Source organism: Odontesthes bonariensis, chromosome 7 (genome assembly GCF_027942865.1).
Source record: "Odontesthes bonariensis isolate fOdoBon6 chromosome 7, fOdoBon6.hap1, whole genome shotgun sequence".
NCBI classification, from domain to species: Eukaryota; Metazoa; Chordata; class Actinopteri; order Atheriniformes; family Atherinopsidae; genus Odontesthes; species Odontesthes bonariensis.
This window is the reverse complement of record NC_134512.1, coordinates 40,136,992-40,156,492: the sequence shown is the minus strand read 5'-3', so window position 1 is coordinate 40,156,492 and position 19,501 is coordinate 40,136,992.

Here is a 19,501-nt window from a genome sequence, read left to right as displayed (position 1 = left end):
TTCCACTCTTGGAGTTTAGGACATGTGGTTGATTTCCAATTCCTTAATATAATTCTGAGGCATGAGGTTATTCCCACCATCAAAACCGAGTATGCCTTTCTGTTCAATGTTGGGGCCTCACTTTTATCTCCCAAAAGACATAAACGTGGGGATATTGGCAGGGTCACTCCTGCCCACACCTCCAGATATTTCTGTGCCAAAGTGTCCTAACCATGGGGCGTTCCCATAGGACATGCAAAAGGTTCCCATCTCTTTGGACACTTCCAACATAAATTATTGTTTGTGAGCTCTATACTCTGGCATGCTTAATTTCATTTAAAATTCCTGTTTTTATTTAAATCTCTCACTTAATTATCTCAGTGTGATGAATATTAGTGTTCATGAAAGGCTGAGCCTGCCTCAGGATAAAAAATCAAATCAAATTTATTTATATAGCACATTTCATGTACAAACAGTTCAAAGTGCTTCACATAAAATAAAAGCATTGCAGCAGGGAGTGGAAGAAGCATTAAAATACACAAAAGAATATAAAGAGAAACAAATAAAATCATTTAAATCAATTTAAAAACAAGATAAATTACGTGCAGATTTCATCCATAGACACATGAGAACAGAAATGTTTTTAACCTGGATTTAAAAATGTCTCCATCTGGTGAAAGTTTAATCTCCACTGGCAGTTTGTTCCACTTGTTGGCAGCAGAACAGCTAAATGCTGCTTCTCAAAAAAAAAAAAACAACATTTAAGAGTGAACTTTGTAATATTTTGCCTGGGAGTTTGCAGTATGCTTGACTTGAAGGGCCCTGTCCTCAGGCTTCCTCTGCCGGGTTTAGGGCAGAGCTGGGTGTGCAAGGTGTGGAAGGGTTTGGATCCTGTGAAATGAGAGGAACAGGTGAGGTCAGGTGATGTAAAACACATACGGAAGGCCCTGCCCTCCCCATGTTGGACCATATTGATCATGGGGGAGGGAGCGAGGAGCCGTGGAGAAAGACTGACTGACTGGCTCAAAGGTTGAGTAATGCTTCTGTGGAGGCGGGAAGGGAGGGGCCCACAGGTGAAATGGCAGGTCTGGGTGGGGTGGGGCAGTTAAATAATGATTCACCAGGATAAGAGAAACCTGTCCACCCCGTATCATACCAAGCTAACGTTAGCTAACTACTGAGGAGGCTAACAGGCTAATGTTAGCTAATCTGAAGCGCTTACTGGGCAGAATGGATCTTCTAATGACCAACGAAGTTTAAAGCAGTGTTGCAAAAAAAATCCCAAGAAGTCGCTATTGGCTCTCTGAAAAGTCGCTAGATTGCGTCATGACGTCATAAGTGACGTAACCACGCCCATATTATATATTTTGGCTCCTGCCCGAGCCGAAATCAGCCGGCCTGAAGCTGATTTCTCTTAAGCTCTAAACTCTGTAAACTGTAGCAACATTTGAAACATTTTCAGGAGAGAAAGTAGTCGTTTAGATCCCCAACGTGTTGAAAACCTGACAAAATACCGGCTGTTTACAATTTTGTTCCCACGAATTCGGCGCTACTAAAGCTAGCCGCAGTGAGCTAACGCACTTCCGGTTATTTTCACAAAATAAAATACCCGTTGCCTTTATCATAGGGAAAGCCATTACCATACAATTGGTGCTTTTGTTTTGAAAACAGGAAGTGAACCTACCCTCGTTGTAGCTAGCTTGAAACTGCCGTTTCGACAGGAGATGACGGTATGCCGGCCTGTATGGTGTCGCGGGGCAACTGATTTGTCACTCACAAAACAAGTTAAATTGTCGCTAGATTCAGCAGATTGAGCCCGAAAGTCGCTAAGTCGCTAGATTATTTTTTTTGTCGCCAGAGATGGCCAAAAGTCGCTAAATCTAGCGACAAAGTGGCTAAATTGGCAACACTGGTTTAAAGTTCATGCTCAACACTCAAGTCATCGTGTCTCAAGTCAAGCGCCGAGTCTTTAACGTCCGAGTCGAGTCTCAAGTCTTTCGTTTTTGTCAAGTCACGAGTCATCAAAACAGCGACTCGAGTCTCTGCCAGAGATGGAAACTGGATGGAGGGGGTAACTCTGAAGGAAAAGAGAGAGAAATGGGGGCAGAGGGGGTAACTCTGAAGGAAAAGAGAGCGAAACGGGGGCAGAGGGGGTAACTCTGAAGGAAAGAGAGAGAAACGGGGGCAGAGGGGGTAACTGAAGGAAAAGAGAGAGAAACGGGGGCAGAGGGGGTAACTGAAGGAAAAGAGAGAGAAACGGGGGCAGAGGGGGTAACTCTGAAGGAAAAGAGAGAGAAACGGGGGCAGAGGGGGTAACTGAAGGAAAAGAGAGAGAAACGGGGGCAGAGGGAGTAACTGAAGGAAAAGAGAGAGAAACGGGGGCAGAGGGGTAACTCTGAAGGAAAAGAGAGAGAAACGGGGGCAGAGGGGTAACTGAAGGAAAAGAGAGAGAAACGGGGGCAGAGGGGGTAACTGAAGGAAAAGAGAGAGAAACGGGGGCAGAGGGGGTAACTCTGAAGGAAAAGAGAGAGAAACGGGGGCAGAGGGGGTAACTCTGAAGGAAAAGAGAGAGAAACGGGGGCAGAGGGGGTAACTCTGAAGGAAAAGAGAGAGAAACGGGGGCAGAGGGGGTAACTGAAGGAAAAGAGAGAGAAACGGGGCAGAGGGGGTAACTGAAGTAAAAGAGAGAGAAACGGGGGCAGAGGGGGTAACTGAAGGAAAAGAGAGAGAAACGGGGGCAGAGGGGGTAACTGAAGGAAAGAGAGAGAAACGGGGGCAGAGGGGGTAACTGAAGGAAAAGAGAGAGAAACGGGGGCAGAGGGGGTAACTCTGAAGGAAAAGAGAGAGAAACGGGGGCAGAGGGGGTAACTGAAGGAAAAGAGAGAGAAACGGGGGCAGAGGGGGTAACTCTGAAGGAAAAGAGAGAGAAACGGGGGCAGAGGGGGGTAACTCTGAAGGAAAAGAGAGAGAAACGGGGCAGAGGGGGTAACTGAAGGAAAAGAGAGAGAAACGGGGGCAGAGGGGGTAACTGAAGTAAAAGAGAGAGAAACGGGGGCAGAGGGGGTAACTGAAGTAAAAAGAGAGAGAAATGGGGGCAGAGGGGGTAACTGAAGGAAAAGAGAGAGAAACGGGGGCAGAGGGGGTAACTGAAGGAAAAGAGAGAGAAACGGGGGCAGAGGGGGTAACTGAAGGAAAAGAGAGAGAAACGGGGGCAGAGGGGGTAACTGAAGGAAAAGAGAGAAACGGGGGCAGAGGGGGTAACTCTGAAGGAAAAGAGAGAGAAACGGGGGCAGAGGGGGTAACTCTGAAGGAAAAGAGAGAGAAACGGGGGCAGAGGGGGTAACTCTGAAGGAAAAGAGAGAGAAACGGGGGCAGAGGGGGTAACTGAAGGAAAAGAGAGAGAAACGGGGGCAGAGGGGGTAACTGAAGGAAAAGAGAGAGAAACGGGGGCAGAGGGGGTAACTCTGAAGGAAAAGAGAGAGAAACGGGGGCAGAGGGGGTAACTGAAGGAAAAGAGAGAGAAACGGGGGCAGAGGGGGTAACTGAAGGAAAAGAGAGAGAAACGGGGGCAGAGGGGGTAACTCTGAAGGAAAAGAGAGAGAAACGGGGGCAGAGGGGGTAACTGAAGGAAAAGAGAGAGAAACGGGGGCAGAGGGAGTAACTGAAGGAAAAGAGAGAGAAACGGGGGCAGAGGGGGTAACTCTGAAGGAAAAGAGAGAGAAACGGGGGCAGAGGGGGTAACTGAAGGAAAAGAGAGAGAAACGGGGGCAGAGGGGGTAACTCTGAAGGAAAAGAGAGAGAAACGGGGGCAGAGGGGGTAACTGAAGGAAAAGAGAGAGAAACGGGGGCAGAGGGAGTAACTGAAGGAAAAGAGAGAGAAACGGGGGCAGAGGGGGTAACTCTGAAGGAAAAGAGAGAGAAACGGGGCAGAGGGGGTAACTGAAGGAAAAGAGAGAGAAACGGGGGCAGAGGGGTAACTGAAGGAAAAGAGAGAGAAACGGGGGCAGAGGGGGTAACTCTGAAGGAAAAGAGAGAGAAACGGGGGCAGAGGGGGTAACTCTGAAGGAAAAGAGAGAGAAACGGGGGCAGAGGGGGTAACTCTGAAGGAAAAGAGAGAGAAACGGGGGCAGAGGGGGTAACTGAAGGAAAAGAGAGAGAAACGGGGGCAGAGGGGGTACTGAAGTAAAAGAGAGAGAAACGGGGGCAGAGGGGGTAACTGAAGGAAAAGAGAGAGAAACGGGGGCAGAGGGGGTAACTGAAGGAAAAGAGAGAGAAACGGGGGCAGAGGGGGTAACTGAAGGAAAAGAGAGAGAAACGGGGGCAGAGGGGGTAACTCTGAAGGAAAAGAGAGAGAAACGGGGGCAGAGGGGGTAACTGAAGGAAAAGAGAGAGAAACGGGGGCAGAGGGGGTAACTGAAGTAAAAGAGAGAGAAACGGGGGCAGAGGGGGTAACTGAAGTAAAAGAGAGAGAAATGGGGCAGAGGGGGTAACTGAAGGAAAAGAGAGAGAAACGGGGGCAGAGGGGGTAACTGAAGGAAAAGAGAGAGAAACGGGGGCAGAGGGGGTAACTGAAGGAAAAGAGAGAGAAACGGGGGCAGAGGGGGTAACTGAAGGAAAAGAGAGAAACGGGGGCAGAGGGGGTAACTCTGAAGGAAAAGAGAGAGAAACGGGGGCAGAGGGGGTAACTCTGAAGGAAAAGAGAGAGAAACGGGGGCAGAGGGGGTAACTCTGAAGGAAAAGAGAGAGAAACGGGGGCAGAGGGGGTAACTGAAGGAAAAGAGAGAGAAACGGGGGCAGAGGGGGTAACTGAAGGAAAAGAGAGAGAAACGGGGGCAGAGGGGGTAACTCTGAAGGAAAAGAGAGAGAAACGGGGGCAGAGGGGGTAACTGAAGGAAAAGAGAGAGAAACGGGGGCAGAGGGAGTAACTGAAGGAAAAGAGAGAGAAACGGGGGCAGAGGGGGTAACTCTGAAGGAAAAGAGAGAGAAACGGGGGCAGAGGGGGTAACTCTGAAGGAAAAGAGAGAGAAACGGGGGCAGAGGGGGTAACTGAAGGAAAAGAGAGAGAAACGGGGGCAGAGGGGGTAACTGAAGGAAAAGAGAGAGAAACGGGGGCAGAGGGGTAACTGAAGAAAAGAGAGAGAAACGGGGGCAGAGGGAGTAACTGAAGGAAAAGAGAGAGAAACGGGGGCAGAGGGGGTAACTCTGAAGGAAAAGAGAGAGAAACGGGGGCAGAGGGGGTAACTGAAGGAAAAGAGAGAGAAACGGGGGCAGAGGGGGTAACTGAAGGAAAAGAGAGAGAAACGGGGGCAGAGGGGGTAACTCTGAAGGAAAAGAGAGAGAAACGGGGGCAGAGGGGGTAACTCTGAAGGAAAAGAGAGAGAAACGGGGGCAGAGGGGGTAACTCTGAAGGAAAAGAGAGAGAAACGGGGGCAGAGGGGGTAACTGAAGGAAAAGAGAGAGAAACGGGGGCAGAGGGGGTAACTGAAGTAAAAGAGAGAGAAACGGGGGCAGAGGGGGTAACTGAAGGAAAAGAGAGAGAAACGGGGGCAGAGGGGGTAACTGAAGTAAAAGAGAGAGAAACGGGGGCAGAGGGGGTAACTGAAGTAAAAGAGAGAGAAACGGGGGCAGAGGGGGTAACTGAAGGAAAAGAGAGAGAAACGGGGGCAGAGGGGGTAACTGAAGGAAAAGAGAGAGAAACGGGGGCAGAGGGGGTAACTGAAGGAAAAGAGAGAGAAACGGGGGCAGAGGGGGTAACTGAAGGAAAAGAGAGAGAAACGGGGGCAGAGGGAGTAACTGAAGGAAAAGAGAGAGAAACGGGGGCAGAGGGGGTAACTCTGAAGGAAAAGAGAGAGAAACGGGGGCAGAGGGGGTAACTGAAGGAAAAGAGAGAGAAACGGGGGCAGAGGGGGTAACTGAAGGAAAAGAGAGAGAAACGGGGGCAGAGGGGGTAACTCTGAAGGAAAAGAGAGAGAAACGGGGGCAGAGGGGGTAACTCTGAAGGAAAAGAGAGAGAAACGGGGCAGAGGGGGTAACTCTGAAGGAAAAGAGAGAGAAACGGGGGCAGAGGGGGTAACTGAAGGAAAAGAGAGAGAAACGGGGGCAGAGGGGGTAACTGAAGTAAAAGAGAGAGAAACGGGGGCAGAGGGGGTAACTGAAGGAAAAGAGAGAGAAACGGGGGCAGAGGGGGTAACTGAAGTAAAAGAGAGAGAAACGGGGGCAGAGGGGGTAACTGAAGTAAAAGAGAGAGAAACGGGGGCAGAGGGGGTAACTGAAGGAAAAGAGAGAGAAACGGGGGCAGAGGGGGTAACTGAAGGAAAAGAGAGAGAAACGGGGGCAGAGGGGGTAACTGAAGTAAAAGAGAGAGAAACGGGGGCAGAGGGGGTAACTGAAGGAAAAGAGAGAGAAACGGGGGCAGAGGGGGTAACTGAAGAAAAGAGAGAGAAACGGGGGCAGAGGGGGTAACTGAAGTAAAAGAGAGAGAAACGGGGGCAGAGGGGGTAACTGAAGTAAAAGAGAGAGAAACGGGGGCAGAGGGGGTAACTGAAGGAAAAGAGAGAGAAACGGGGGCAGAGGGGGTAACTGAAGGAAAAGAGAGAGAAACGGGGGCAGAGGGGGTAACTGAAGGAAAAGAGAGAGAAACGGGGGCAGAGGGGGTAACTGAAGGAAAAGAGAGAAACGGGGGCAGAGGGGGTAACTCTGAAGGAAAAGAGAGAGAAACGGGGGCAGAGGGGTAACTGAAGGAAAAGAGAGAGAAACGGGGGCAGAGGGGGTAACTCTGAAGGAAAAGAGAGAGAAACGGGGGCAGAGGGGTAAATGAAGGAAAAGAGAGAGAAACGGGGGCAGAGGGGGTAACTGAAGGAAAAGAGAGAGAAACGGGGGCAGAGGGGGTAACTGAAGGAAAAGAGAGAGAAACGGGGGCAGAGGGGGTAACTCTGAAGGAAAAGAGAGAGAAACGGGGGCAGAGGGGGTAACTCTGAAGGAAAAGAGAGAGAAACGGGGGCAGAGGGGGTAACTGAAGGAAAAGAGAGAGAAACGGGGGCAGAGGGGTAACTGAAGGAAAAGAGAGAGAAACGGGGGCAGAGGGGGTAACTCTGAAGGAAAAGAGAGAGAAACGGGGCAGAGGGGGTAACTCTGAAGGAAAAGAGAGAGAAACGGGGCAGAGGGGGTAACTGAAGGAAAAGAGAGAGAAACGGGGGCAGAGGGGGTAACTCTGAAGGAAAAGAGAGAGAAACGGGGCAGAGGGGGTAACTGAAGGAAAAGAGAGAGAAACGGGGCAGAGGGGGTAACTGAAGGAAAAGAGAGAGAAACGGGGGCAGAGGGGGTAACTCTGAAGGAAAAGAGAGAGAAACGGGGGCAGAGGGGGTAACTCTGAAGGAAAAGAGAGAGAAACGGGGGCAGAGGGGGTAACTGAAGGAAAAGAGAGAGAAACGGGGGCAGAGGGGGTAACTCTGAAGGAAAAGAGAGAGAAACGGGGGCAGAGGGGGTAACTGAAGGAAAAGAGAGAGAAACGGGGGCAGAGGGGGTAACTGAAGGAAAAGAGAGAGAAACGGGGCAGAGGGGGGTAACTGAAGGAAAAGAGAGAGAAACGGGGGCAGAGGGGGTAACTGAAGGAAAAGAGAGAGAAACGGGGGCAGAGGGGGTAACTGAAGGAAAAGAGAGAGAAACGGGGGCAGAGGGGGTAACTGAAGGAAAAGAGAGAGAAACGGGGGCAGAGGGGGTAACTCTGAAGGAAAAGAGAGAGAAACGGGGGCAGAGGGGGTAACTGAAGGAAAAGAGAGAGAAACGGGGGCAGAGGGGGTAACTCTGAAGGAAAAGAGAGAGAAACGGGGGCAGAGGGGGTAACTGAAGGAAAAGGGAGAGAAACGGGGGCAGAGGGGGTAACTCTGAAGGAAAAGAGAGAGAAACGGGGGCAGAGGGGGTAACTGAAGGAAAAGAGAGAGAAACGGGGGCAGAGGGGGTAACTCTGAAGGAAAAGAGAGAGAAACGGGGGCAGAGGGGGGTAACTGAAGGAAAAGAGAGAGAAACGGGGGCAGAGGGGGTAACTCTGAAGGAAAAGAGAGAGAAACGGGGGCAGAGGGGGTAACTGAAGGAAAAGAGAGAGAAACGGGGGCAGAGGGGGTAACTGAAGGAAAAGAGAGAGAAACGGGGGCAGAGGGGGTAACTGAAGGAAAAGAGAGAGAAACGGGGCAGAGGGGGTAACTGAAGGAAAAGAGAGAGAAACGGGGGCAGAGGGGGTAACTCTGAAGGAAAAGAGACAGAAACGGGGGCAGAGGGGGTAACTGAAGGAAAAGAGAGAGAAACGGGGGCAGAGGGAGTAACTCTGAAGGAAAAGAGAGAGAAACGGGGCAGAGGGGGTAACTGAAGGAAAAGAGAGAGAAACGGGGGCAGAGGGGGTAACTGAAGGAAAAGAGAGAGAAACGGGGGCAGAGGGGGTAACTGAAGGAAAAGAGAGAGAAACGGGGGCAGAGGGGGTAACTCTGAAGGAAAAGAGAGAGAAACGGGGGCAGAGGGGGTAACTGAAGGAAAAGAGAGAGAAACGGGGGCAGAGGGGGGTAACTGAAGGAAAAGAGAGAGAAACGGGGGCAGAGGGGGTAACTGAAGGAAAAGAGAGAGAAACGGGGGCAGAGGGGGGTAACTCTGAAGGAAAAGAGAGAGAAACGGGGGCAGAGGGGGTAACTGAAGGAAAAGAGAGAGAAACGGGGGCAGAGGGGGTAACTCTGAAGTAAAAGAGAGAGAAACGGGGGCAGAGGGGGTAACTGAAGGAAAAGAGAGAGAAACGGGGGCAGAGGGGGTAACTGAAGGAAAAGAGAGAGAAACGGGGGCAGAGGGGGTAACTCTGAAGGAAAAGAGAGAGAAACGGGGGCAGAGGGGGTAACTCTGAAGGAAAAGAGAGAGAAACGGGGGCAGAGGGGGTAACTGAAGGAAAAGAGAGAGAAACGGGGGCAGAGGGGGTAACTGAAGGAAAAGAGAGAGAAACGGGGGCAGAGGGGGTAACTGAAGGAAAAGAGAGAGAAACGGGGGCAGAGGGGTAACTCTGAAGGAAAAGAGAGAGAAACGGGGCAGAGGGGGTAACTGAAGGAAAAGAGAGAGAAACGGGGGCAGAGGGGGTAACTCTGAAGGAAAAGAGAGAGAAACGGGGGCAGAGGGGGTAACTCTGAAGGAAAAGAGAGAGAAACGGGGGCAGAGGGGGTAACTCTGAAGGAAAAGAGAGAGAAACGGGGGCAGAGGGGGTAACTGAAGGAAAAGAGAGAGAAACGGGGGCAGAGGGGGTAACTCTGAAGGAAAAGAGAGAGAAACGGGGGCAGAGGGGGTAACTGAAGGAAAAGAGAGAGAAACGGGGGCAGAGGGGGTAACTCTGAAGGAAAAGAGAGAGAAACGGGGGCAGAGGGGGTAACTGAAGGAAAAGAGAGAGAAACGGGGGCAGAGGGGGTAACTCTGAAGGAAAAGAGAGAGAAACGGGGGCAGAGGGGGTAACTGAAGGAAAAGAGAGAGAAACGGGGGCAGAGGGGGTAACTGAAGGAAAAGAGAGAGAAACGGGGGCAGAGGGGGTAACTGAAGGAAAAGAGAGAGAAACGGGGGCAGAGGGGGTAACTGAAGGAAAAGAGAGAGAAACGGGGGCAGAGGGGGTAACTCTGAAGGAAAAGAGACAGAAACGGGGGCAGAGGGGGTAACTGAAGGAAAAGAGAGAGAAACGGGGGCAGAGGGGAGTAACTCTGAAGGAAAAAGAGAGAGAAACGGGGGCAGAGGGGGTAACTGAAGGAAAAGAGAGAGAAACGGGGCAGAGGGGGGTAACTGAAGGAAAAGAGAGAGAAACGGGGGCAGAGGGGGTAACTGAAGGAAAAGAGAGAGAAACGGGGCAGAGGGGGTAACTCTGAAGGAAAAGAGAGGAAACGGGGGCAGAGGGGTAACTGAAGGAAAGAGAGAGAAACGGGGGCAGAGGGGGGTAACTGAAGGAAAAGAGAGAGAAACGGGGGCAGAGGGGGTAACTGAAGGAAAAGAGAGAGAAACGGGGGCAGAGGGGGTAACTCTGAAGGAAAAGAGAGAGAAACGGGGGCAGAGGGGGTAACTTGAAGGAAAAGAGAGAAACGGGGGCAGAGGGGGTAACTCTGAAGGAGAAACGGGGGCAGAGGGGGTAACTGAAGGAAAAGAGAGAGAAACGGGGGCAGAGGGGGTAACTCTGAAGGAAAAGAGAGAGAAACGGGGGCAGAGGGGGTAACTCTGAAGGAAAAGAGAGAGAAACGGGGCAGAGGGGGTAACTGAAGGAAAAGAGAGAGAAACGGGGGCAGAGGGGGTAACTGAAGGAAAAGAGAGAGAAACGGGGGCAGAGGGGGTAACTGAAGGAAAGAGAGAGAAACGGGGGCAGAGGGGGTAACTCTAAAGGAAAAGAGAGAGAAACGGGGCAGAGGGGGTAACTGAAGGAAAAGAGAGAGAAACGGGGGCAGAGGGGGTAACTCTGAAGGAAAAGAGAGAGAAACGGGGGCAGAGGGGGTAACTCTGAAGGAAAAGAGAGAGAAACGGGGGCAGAGGGGGTAACTGAAGGAAAAGAGAGAGAAACGGGGGCAGAGGGGGTAACTCTGAAGGAAAAGAGAGAGAAACGGGGCAGAGGGGGTAACTGAAGGAAAAGAGAGAGAAACGGGGGCAGAGGGGGTAACTGAAGGAAAAGAGAGAGAAACGGGGGCAGAGGGGTAACTCTAAAGGAAAAGAGAGAGAAACGGGGGCAGAGGGGGTAACTCTGAAGGAAAGAGAGAGAAACGGGGGCAGAGGGGGTAACTCTGAAGGAAAAGAGAGAGAAACGGGGGCAGAGGGGGTAACTCTGAAGGAAAAGAGAGAGAAACGGGGGCAGAGGGGTAACTGAAGGAAAAGAGAGAGAAACGGGGGCAGAGGGGGTAACTCTGAAGGAAAAGAGAGAGAAACGGGGCAGAGGGGTAAATGAAGGAAAAGAGAGAGAAACGGGGGCAGAGGGGGTAACTCTGAAGGAAAAGAGAGAGAAACGGGGGCAGAGGGGGTAACTGAAGGAAAAGAGAGAGAAACGGGGGCAGAGGGGGTAACTGAAGGAAAAGAGAGAGAAACGGGGGCAGAGGGGGTAACTCTGAAGGAAAAGAGAGAGAAACGGGGGCAGAGGGGGTAACTGAAGGAAAAGAGAGAGAAACGGGGGCAGAGGGGGTAACTGAAGGAAAAGAGAGAGAAACGGGGGCAGAGGGGGTAACTCTGAAGGAAAGAGAGAGAAACGGGGCAGAGGGGGTAACTGAAGGAAAAGAGAGAGAAACGGGGGCAGAGGGGGTAACTGAAGGAAAAGAGAGAGAAACGGGGGCAGAGGGAGTAACTCTGAAGGAAAAGAGAGAGAAACGGGGGCAGAGGGGGTAACTGAAGGAAAAGAGAGAGAAACGGGGGCAGAGGGGGTAACTGAAGGAAAAGAGAGAGAAACGGGGGCAGAGGGGGTAACTCTGAAGGAAAAGAGAGAGAAACGGGGGCAGAGGGGGTAACTGAAGGAAAAGAGAGAGAAACGGGGGCAGAGGGGGGTAACTGAAGGAAAAGAGAGAGAAACGGGGGCAGAGGGGGTAACTGAAGGAAAAGAGAGAGAAACGGGGCAGAGGGGTAACTCTGAAGGAAAAGAGAGAGAAACGGGGGCAGAGGGGGTAACTGAAGGAAAAGAGAGAGAAACGGGGGCAGAGGGGGTAACTCTGAAGGAAAAGAGAGAGAAACGGGGGCAGAGGGGGTAACTCTGAAGGAAAAGAGAGAGAAACGGGGGCAGAGGGGGTAACTCTGAAGGAAAAGAGAGAAACGGGGCAGAGGGGGTAACTGAAGGAAAAGAGAGAGAAACGGGGGCAGAGGGGGTAACTCTGAAGGAAAAGAGAGAGAAACGGGGGCAGAGGGGGTAACTCTGAAGGAAAGAGAGAGAAACGGGGCAGAGGGGGTAACTGAAGGAAAAGAGAGAGAAACGGGGGCAGAGGGGGTAACTGAAGGAAAAAGAGAGAGAAACGGGGGCAGAGGGGGTAACTCTGAAGGAAAAGAGAGAGAAACGGGGGCAGAGGGGGTAACTCTGAAGGAAAAGAGAGAGAAACGGGGGCAGAGGGGTAACTGAAGGAAAAGAGAGAGAAACGGGGGCAGAGGGGGTAACTGAAGGAAAAGAGAGAGAAACGGGGGCAGAGGGGGTAACTCTGAAGGAAAAGAGAGAGAAACGGGGCAGAGGGGGTAACTCTGAAGGAAAAGAGAGAGAAACGGGGGCAGAGGGGTAACTGAAGGAAAAGAGAGAGAAACGGGGGCAGAGGGGGTAACTGAAGGAAAAGAGAGAGAAACGGGGGCAGAGGGGGTAACTGAAGGAAAAGAGAGAGAAACGGGGGCAGAGGGGGTAACTGAAGGAAAAGAGAGAGAAACGGGGGCAGAGGGGGTAACTCTAAAGGAAAAGAGAGAGAAACGGGGCAGAGGGGTAACTGAAGGAAAAGAGAGAGAAACTGGGGCAGAGGGGGTAACTCTGAAGGAAAAGAGAGAGAAACGGGGGCAGAGGGGGTAACTGAAGGAAAGAGAGAGAAACGGGGGCAGAGGGGTAACTGAAGGAAAAGAGAGAGAAACGGGGGCAGAGGGGGTAACTCTAAAGGAAAAGAGAGAGAAACGGGGGCAGAGGGGGTAACTCTGAAGGAAAAGAGAGAGAAACGGGGGCAGAGGGGGGTAACTGAAGGAAAAGAGAGAGAAACGGGGGCAGAGGGGGTAACTCTGAAGGAAAAGAGAGAGAAACGGGGGCAGAGGGGGTAACTGAAGGAAAAGAGAGAGAAACGGGGCAGAGGGGGTAACTCTGAAGGAAAAGAGAGAGAAACGGGGGCAGAGGGGGTAACTCTGAAGGAAAAGAGAGAGAAACGGGGCAGAGGGGGTAACTCTAAAGGAAAAGAGAGAGAAACGGGGGCAGAGGGGGTAACTCTGAAGGAAAAGAGAGAGAAACGGGGGCAGAGGGGGGTAACTGAAGGAAAAGAGAGAGAAACGGGGCAGAGGGGGTAACTCTGAAGGAAAAGAGAGAGAAACGGGGGCAGAGGGGGTAACTGAAGGAAAAGAGAGAGAAACGGGGGCAGAGGGGGTAACTCTGAAGGAAAAGAGAGAGAAACGGGGGCAGAGGGGGTAACTCTGAAGGAAAAGAGAGAGAAACGGGGGCAGAGGGGGTAACTGAAGGAAAAGAGAGAGAAACGGGGGCAGAGGGGGTAACTCTGAAGGAAAAGAGAGAGAAACGGGGGCAGAGGGGTAACTGAAGGAAAAGAGAGAGAAACGGGGGCAGAGGGGGGTAACTGAAGGAAAAGAGAGAGAAACGGGGGCAGAGGGGTAACTGAAGGAAAAGAGAGAGAAACGGGGGCAGAGGGGGTAACTCTGAAGGAAAAGAGAGAGAAACGGGGGCAGAGGGGGTAACTGAAGGAAAAGAGAGAGAAACGGGGCAGAGGGGGTAACTGAAGGAAAAGAGAGAGAAACGGGGGCAGAGGGGTAACTGAAGGAAAAGAGAGAGAAACGGGGGCAGAGGGGGTAACTGAAGGAAAAGAGAGAGAAACGGGGGCAGAGGGGGTAACTCTGAAGGAAAAGAGAGAGAAACGGGGCAGAGGGGGTAACTGAAGGAAAAGAGAGAGAAACGGGGGCAGAGGGGGTAACTGAAGGAAAAGAGAGAGAAACGGGGGCAGAGGGAGTAACTCTGAAGGAAAAGAGAGAGAAACGGGGGCAGAGGGGGTAACTGAAGGAAAAGAGAGAGAAACGGGGGCAGAGGGGGTAACTGAAGGAAAAGAGAGAGAAACGGGGGCAGAGGGGTAACTGAAGAAAAGAGAGAGAAACGGGGGCAGAGGGGGTAACTCTGAAGGAAAAGAGAGAGAAACGGGGGCAGAGGGGGTAACTCTGAAGGAAAAGAGAGAGAAACGGGGCAGAGGGGGTAACTCTGAAGGAAAAGAGAGAGAAACGGGGGCAGAGGGGGTAACTGAAGGAAAAGAGAGAGAAACGGGGGCAGAGGGGGTAACTCTGAAGGAAAGAGAGAGAAACGGGGGCAGAGGGGGTAACTGAAGGAAAAGAGAGAGAAACGGGGGCAGAGGGGGTAACTCTGAAGGAAAAGAGAGAGAAACGGGGGCAGAGGGGGTAACTGAAGGAAAAGAGAGAGAAACGGGGGCAGAGGGGTAACTGAAGGAAAAGAGAGAGAAACGGGGGCAGAGGGGTAACTCTGAAGGAAAAGAGAGAGAAACGGGGGCAGAGGGGGTAACTCTGAAGGAAAAGAGAGAAACGGGGGCAGAGGGGGTAACTGAAGGAAAAGAGAGAGAAACGGGGGCAGAGGGGGTACCTCTGAAGGAAAAGAGAGAGAAACGGGGCAGAGGGGGTAACTCTGAAGGAAAAGAGAGAGAAACGGGGGCAGAGGGGGTAACTCTGAAGGAAAAGAGAGAGAAACGGGGGCAGAGGGGTAACTGAAGGAAAAGAGAGAGAAACGGGGGCAGAGGGGGTAACTGAAGGAAAAGAGAGAGAAACGGGGGCAGAGGGGGTAACTCTGAAGGAAAAGAGAGAGAAACGGGGGCAGAGGGGGTAACTCTGAAGGAAAAGAGAGAGAAACGGGGGCAGAGGGGGTAACTGAAGGAAAAGAGAGAGAAACGGGGGCAGAGGGGGTAACTCTGAAGGAAAAGAGAGAGAAACGGGGGCAGAGGGGGTACCTCTGAAGGAAAAGAGAGAGAAACGGGGGCAGAGGGGGTAACTCTGAAGGAAAAGAGAGAGAAACGGGGGCAGAGGGGGTAACTGAAGGAAAAGAGAGAGAAACGGGGGCAGAGGGGGTAACTCTGAAGGAAAAGAGAGAGAAACGGGGGCAGAGGGGGTAACTGAAGGAAAAGAGAGAGAAACGGGGGCAGAGGGGGTAACTGAAGGAAAAGAGAGAGAAACGGGGGCAGAGGGGGTAACTCTGAAGGAAAAGAGAGAGAAACGGGGGCAGAGGGGGTAACTCTGAAGGAAAAGAGAGAGAAACGGGGGCAGAGGGGGTAACTGAAGGAAAAGAGAGAGAAACGGGGGCAGAGGGGGTAACTCTGAAGGAAAAGAGAGAGAAACGGGGGCAGAGGGGGTAACTGAAGGAAAAGAGAGAGAAACGGGGGCAGAGGGGGGTAACTGAAGGAAAAGAGAGAGAAACGGGGGCAGAGGGGGTAACTGAAGGAAAAGAGAGAGAAACGGGGGCAGAGGGGGTAACTGAAGGAAAAGAGAGAGAAACGGGGGCAGAGGGGGTAACTCTGAAGGAAAAGAGAGAGAAACGGGGGCAGAGGGGGTAACTGAAGGAAAAGAGAGAGAAACGGGGGCAGAGGGGGTAACTGAAGGAAAAGAGAGAGAAACGGGGGCAGAGGGGGTAACTGAAGGAAAAGAGAGAGAAACGGGGGCAGAGGGGGTAACTGAAGGAAAAGAGAGAGAAACGGGGGCAGAGGGGGTAACTCTGAAGGAAAAGAGAGAGAAACGGGGGCAGAGGGGGTAACTGAAGGAAAAGAGAGAGAAACGGGGGCAGAGGGGGTAACTGAAGGAAAAGAGAGAGAAACGGGGGCAGAGGGAGTAACTCTGAAGGAAAAGAGAGAGAAACGGGGGCAGAGGGGGTAACTGAAGGAAAAGAGAGAGAAACGGGGGCAGAGGGGGTAACTGAAGGAAAAGAGAGAGAAACGGGGGCAGAGGGGGTAACTCTGAAGGAAAAGAGAGAGAAACGGGGGCAGAGGGGGTAACTGAAGGAAAAGAGAGAGAAACGGGGGCAGAGGGGGTAACTCTGAAGGAAAAGAGAGAGAAACGGGGGCAGAGGGGGTAACTGAAGGAAAAGAGAGAGAAACGGGGGCAGAGGGGGTAACTGAAGGAAAAGAGAGAGAAACGGGGGCAGAGGGGGTAACTCTGAAGGAAAAGAGAGAGAAACGGGGGCAGAGGGGGTAACTCTGAAGGAAAAGAGAGAAACGGGGGCAGAGGGGGTAACTGAAGGAAAAGAGAGAGAAACGGGGGCAGAGGGGGTAACTGAAGGAAAAGAGAGAGAAACGGGGGCAGAGGGGGTACCTCTGAAGGAAAAGAGAGAGAAAATTAAGAATAATATTAAGAATAATTATCCAATAAATCATCAGTTGGTATTTTTTGACGCCACCCTGGTAGTTTCGCGCGTGAGGGGCAGAGATGGAAACTGGTTGGTCTGGTCCCAGCAGAGGGGGGTAACTCTGAAGGATAAGAGCAGAGGGGGGTAACTCTGAAGGATAAGAGCAGAGGGGGGTAACTCTGAAGGATAAGAGCAGAGGGGGTAACTCTGAAGGATAAGAGCAGAGGGGGGTAACTCTGAAGGAAAAGAGCAGAGGGGGTAACTCTGAAGGATAAGAGAGAGAAACGGGGGCGGAGGGGGTAACTCTGAAGGAAAAGGGCAGAGGGGGGTAACTCTGGAGGATAAGGGCAGAGGGGGGTAACTCTGGAGGATAAGAGCAGAGGGGGGTAACTCTGAAGGATAAGAGCAGAGGGGGGTAACTCTGAAGGATAAGAGCAGAGGGGGGTAACTCTGGAGGATAAGAGCAGAGGGGGGTAACTCTGGAGGATAAGAGCAGAGGGGGGTAACTCTGAAGGAAAAGAGCAGAGGGGGTAACTCTGAAGGATAAGAGCAGAGGGGGGTAACTCTGGAGGATAAGGGCAGAGGGGGGTAACTCTGGAGGATAAGAGCAGAGGGGGGTAACTCTGAAGGAAAAGAGCAGAGGGGGTAACTCTGGAGGAAACGGTGGGATGAGCACCAACCTAAATGTGTTTCTGTGTGTGTAGAGTTTGCATAAATCTCCTGCTGACAGCACATTTACATACTTGCCCTCTTAAGTCGGTGCAGTTGCATCTCGGTCCGACAGGTTTAACCGGCTGATGGGGCGTCGCTGTACGAAGGGAGTCCGGTGCTCCGGTTCTGTCCCCAGTCAGGCTGCTCTCAGCTTCACATATTTATTTTTCATTTATTTATTTATTTAAAACAGGGACGATGCACAAAAGCATTAATCGTGAGAGAAGAGAAGCCTGGTGCCAGGTTGTAGCAGCATTTGCTCATTCCCACCTGTAGGCACGCAAGGTAAAAACAGTTTAACCCTCCTGTTGTCCTGTTTAACCCTCCTGTTGTCTTGTTTAACCCTCCTGTTGTCCTGTTTAACCCTCCTGTTGTCTTGTTTAACCCTCCTGTTGTCCTGTTTAACCCTCGTGTTGTCCTGTTTAACCCTCCTGTTGTCCTGTTTAACCCTCCTGTTGTCCTGTTTAACCCTCCTGTTGTCCTGTTTAACCCCCCTGTTGTCCTGTTTAACCCTCCTGTTGTCCTGTTTAACCCTCCTGTTGTCCTGTTTAACCCTCCTGTTGTCCTGTTTAACCCTCCTGTTGTCCTGTTTAACCCTCCTGTTGTCCTGTTTAACCCTCCTGTTGTCCTGTTTAACCCTCCTGTTGTCCTGTTTAACCCTCCTGTTGTCCTGTTTAACCCTCCTGTTGTCCTGTTTAACCCTCCTGTTGTCCTGTTTAACCCTCCTGTTGTCCTGTTTAACCCTCCTGTTGTCCTGTTTAACCCTCCTGTTGTCCTGTTTAACCCTCCTGTTGTCCTGTTTAACCCCCCTGTTGTCCTGTTTAACCCCCCTGTTGTCCTGTTTAACCCTCCTGTCGTCCTGTTTAACCCTCCTGTCGTCCTGTTTAACCCTCCTGTTGTCCTGTTTAACCCTCCTGTTGTCCTGTTTAACCCTCCTGTCGTCCTGTTTAACCCTCCTGTTGTCCTGTTTAACCCTCCTGTTGTCCTGTTTAACCCCCCTGTTGTCCTGTTTAACCCCCCTGTTGTCCTGTTTAACCCTCCTGTTGTCTTGTTTAACCCTCCTGTCGTCCTGTTTAACCCTCCTGTTGTCCTGTTTAACCCTCCTGTTGTCCTGTTTAACCCTCCTGTTGTCCTGTTTAACCCTCCTGTTGTCCTGTTTAACCCTCCTGTTGTCCTGTTTAACCCTCCTGTTGTCTTGTTTAACCCTCCTGTTGTCCTGTTTAACCCTCCTGTTGTCCTGTTTAACCCTCCTGTTGTCCTGTTTAACCCTCCTGTTGTCCTGTTTAACCCTCCTGTTGTCCTGTTTAACCCTCCTGTTGTCCTGTTTAACCCTCCTGTTGTCCTGTTTAACCCTCCTGTTGTCCTGTTTAACCCTCCTGTTGTCCTGTTTAACCCCCCTGTTGTCCTGTTTAACCCCCCTGTTGTCCTGTTTAACCCTCCTGTCGTCCTGTTTAACCCTCCTGTTGTCCTGTTTAACCCTCCTGTTGTCCTGTTTAACCCTCCTGTTGTCCTGTTTAACCCTCCTGTCGTCCTGTTTAACCCTCCTGTTGTCCTGTTTAACCCTCCTGTTGTCTTGTTTAACCCTCCTGTTGTCCTGTTTAACCCCCCTGTTGTCCTGTTTAACCCTCCTGTTGTCTTGTTTAACCCTCCTGTTGTCCTGTTTAACCCCCCTGTTGTCCTGTTTAACCCCCCTGTTGTCCTGTTTAACCCTCCTGTTGTCTTGTTTAACCCTCCTGTCGTCCTGTTTAACCCTCCTGTTGTCCTGTTTAACCCTCCTGTTGTCCTGTTTAACCCTCCTGTTGTCCTGTTTAACCCTCCTGTTGTCCTGTTTAACCCTCCTGTTGTCCTGTTTAACCCTCCTGTTGTCTTGTTTAACCCTCCTGTTGTCCTGTTTAACCCTCCTGTTGTCCTGTTTAACCCTCCTGTTGTCCTGTTTAACCCTCCTGTTGTCCTGTTTAACCCTCCTGTTGTCCTGTTTAACCCTCCTGTTGTCCTGTTTAACCCTCCTGTTGTCCTGTTTAACCCTCCTGTTGTCCTGTTTAACCCTCCTGTTGTCCTGTTTAACCCTCCTGTTGTCCTGTTTAACCCTCCTGTTGTCCTGCGGGTCCAAAGTGAGCCACCACCATGTTTAGCTGCAGAAAAAACACCTTAAACTATCTTTTTCCAACCTGAAATGTTATGCCTTTTCCTAAAGGGACCCCATCATTAGAAAAAGTCAGACTTTATTTTTGTTTATGTTTCCATGTGGGCTGTACACCACCAGGGCACAAAGATTGTCTTATGGGTCATTTTTGACCCGTGAATTATAAAAACATTTAAACAGCAGAAAAAAAAGTTCACTGTTTTTTTCCCTTTCAATATAATTAATTCAGAAGTAATTACTTCACTTTTATATAATAGCAATAATAAACCTTTATTATGTAAAAGAAAACAAGAAAACTGTTGGTCCAACTGACCAAAAAAAAAGTGTAATCCTGAAAACTGCTGATCGTCTTTTTGTATTGTGTAACAAAAAATACATGATAAAAAATGTGTTGAGTTGAGTTGAATAGATAAATAACAGGTGGTTTCATCATACTAAATAGATTTTGGATTTAAAATTCAATGAAGTTGCTTTATTTTGGGGCTTTGGTGGGGCGGGGCATTTCTGACCCGTAGGACAAAGGGAGTAAACACAATGTTAAGACCGCACAAAGGGTTAAAGCTGTAAAATACAACTGATAAAAGTAATATGCAGACCATAATATTTCAAAAATAGACAAAATACATTGT